The sequence below is a fragment of the Bidens hawaiensis genome, unplaced genomic scaffold (assembly GCF_021521415.1).
Source record: "Bidens hawaiensis isolate Kalapana, Puna unplaced genomic scaffold, B.hawaiensis_p1.1 tig00095256_1, whole genome shotgun sequence".
Taxonomy (NCBI): Eukaryota; Viridiplantae; Streptophyta; class Magnoliopsida; order Asterales; family Asteraceae; genus Bidens; species Bidens hawaiensis.
In genome coordinates this window covers 245-2,955 of record NW_027504548.1, presented here as the reverse complement: position 1 = coordinate 2,955, position 2,711 = coordinate 245, and the positions used below count along the sequence as shown (strand labels likewise).

At 35.6% G+C, this 2,711-nt stretch overlaps 1 pseudogene across 1 annotated transcript; it reads right to left on the bottom strand.

The window, feature by feature from the left end:
• Positions 1 to 334: 334 nt before the first annotated feature.
• On the bottom strand, positions 335 to 2,173 carry LOC143608051 (L-ascorbate oxidase pseudogene; annotated as a pseudogene). Its single transcript, XR_013149126.1, has 2 exons — positions 1,965 to 2,173; positions 335 to 1,318 (listed from the first exon to the last, which is right to left on the bottom strand). The product of XR_013149126.1 is annotated as an L-ascorbate oxidase pseudogene (transcript).
• Between the last annotated feature and the right edge of the window lie 538 nt (positions 2,174 to 2,711).

Genomic DNA, 2,711 nt, shown 5'->3' with positions numbered 1-2,711 from the left:
TGTTAATATTCAACTAGAGATTACTTCAATCCTCTTGTATTATGTTAAGACAACTACTACAACCACTATAATCTTTTATTGTCTCTTTTTATCACCTTTATTTTAGATATCTTGACAACCTAATCACCACTTACTAGCAACTCCCACCAAACCATTCAAATGGTGGTCACGCCTCCTTCACCATAACTTTTTATAAAAGATATTGAAAATAGTTTATTTATTAATACTTTCTGAATTTCAAAATCCCAATGACACACACACAACTACTACAAAATAACAAAACCATGCATTCGTGTTTAAATAGTTTATATAAATTATAACTTAATAAAAGTTGACATATTAATTAATACCCTCCCTCTTAGTTGTGGGTTTTAGTCATTAACATTTTCCCTGTCAAACCACAAGAAAGAGCCTCACTTGGTATATCCCCCACTAGATGCAGCCCTTCTGCAAAAATCACACCCATGCCCATATGCAAATGAGGCTCTATGTGACAATGAAATGCCCACACGCCTGGATTCTCCGTAACAAATCTTAAGGCGGTCCACCCATAAGGAAATATAACCGCGGTGTTTCTTAGTGGCGGGTTTTTCAAGTTAAATGTTTCTTCGTCTTTCTTGGAAAACTTGCCTTCTCCATACCCCAACACCCAAAAGTCATGACCATGAAGATGCCATGGATGTATCTCACTCACATTGTCCGTTAGTGCATTGGCATTTTGTAGTATCACATCAATAGTAGTGTTGAACTTTAGCATGTAAACACCATTCCCATATGTGGAGTTGGTATTTGGTGGGGGGCGCATGATGTCATACGTGTTATCAAACATGTCGGGCGGGCTTGTTTGGTCAAAAGCATTGGTTAAACCGTGTTTGATCGACCCCAAGTAGGGGGTCGTGGGAAGGGTCAATGACACGTTGTTGATCGACCATTTGGTAAAGCCATCTATGTGGTTTTGGGTGTTGAGTAGGAATATTCGACGATGACTATTAACCGGAGGCCTTGGTAATCCTCTTAGCGCGAGAATTTTTTTAGAGAACAGTTTGCTACGCTCGTAGTCGCTCCAAAGAGGTGTTTTTGGTGGAGCAAGTGCGGGGAGTTTTGAGGCCGTGGTGGTTTGGTAGTGTAATATGGCTAAGCCTTCGGGTGTTTTTGGGTCTCTTCCTCTCACACCGACTGAGATCCAGTAGTTATCAGCTGGATTTTGGTCGGTGCGAAATAAAACAGAGTATGTTTCACCCGAGTATATGTCTAAGTCGTCTACCAAAACTTCGTTGAGGTAGTTTCCATCGGCTTCTACCATCATCATCTTGTGGTTCTGTATAAATCAAAAAGAAATATCACTACCTAGTTTCTTATAATGTATTTTACCTATGACAAGAAAATAAACTGTAGTTTTATTTTTAAGTTTCTTTCTATTTTTCTATAAAGTTAATTTAAGAAAATCATATGATTATTTATTTATTTATATAATTGAAAGTTTAACTTCATGACGGACTAATTAATCATAAATGAATGTATCGTTGATATTGCTGTGAAAATATTGTTTGTTGCAAAGTTAGCAATAAATTTAAATTGTGTCAGTAACTTTGCGGTAAATCTAGTTTGTCATATCAAAATTAACGGAAAACTTTGTCTATTGTAAAATTAACGATGAAATTTCGTCTTTCTAGAAATTAACGACAAAAAATCATTCATAGAAATACCCTTTTTAAATTAGTGATGTATGCGTAGATGTTCACATTGTTATCTTGTCACAATCATCCTTTACATATACATAAATAAAATTTGTTTATTCTTTTAATTTCAGGATAGATATATGTACATTATGTCTCTTGAAAACTTTAATTTTTGAAAGATGAGTAGCTAGTAGTCATATGTTATCACAATATATGGCGGCCGGTATTAACTTTGCAGAGTCTATATAATTTGCAAAAAACATGGTGGTTTATAAAATTACTTACCCCAATGGCAAGGTTGAGTGAAGCTAAAGCAGTGGTGCTTGCTACTCTGAGCCTGTATGTCTTGTTTGGCTTCACATGTAGTATGTTAGGTGCACACCGTTCGTTTCCCCTAAATTTGCACCCGGGTAGAGTCGACCCCTTGCTGTTATGCGCCGCTGCTAATGAGCAGTTGTATTGTCCCCTTCCATTTATTAGCAAACTCTAAAATTAAAAAAAAATTATATTGATTATATAAGTATATACCAATGTTAAGTACTAGGATATATACCAGTTTAATAAGTTTTAAAATAATATTCTTTGATCTAGAACGCTGGCTGGACTCATGACTATTGTTATGCTAGGATCATTTTTTTTTGGTGTTTAAATGTCTAATCATACGTTTGCATGTGTATATTATGGGTGGCAATTGATCACGATACACCATGAAGCACAACACAAGTATAATTACCTTTTTTATGTTATGTCCAACCTAGTTTTTTTTTTTTTGAAAATTGACTTTCAATAAAAACAAACACAACCAACGACTATCACCAAGACGGAGAAAGACGTCGAAAGCCACAAACCAAAAACAACAATCACGTTACATCAAATAAACACCATCTTTTCCAATCCACTACCCCTATCTTAGATCTATTTTTGTACCAAAGAAAACCCAAAGATTTTATATCCGCAACCATTTCTACCACCTTAGTGTTCTTGCCCGAAAAAATCTTTTCATTCCTAGCCCGCCAAATCCTCCAACAAGTA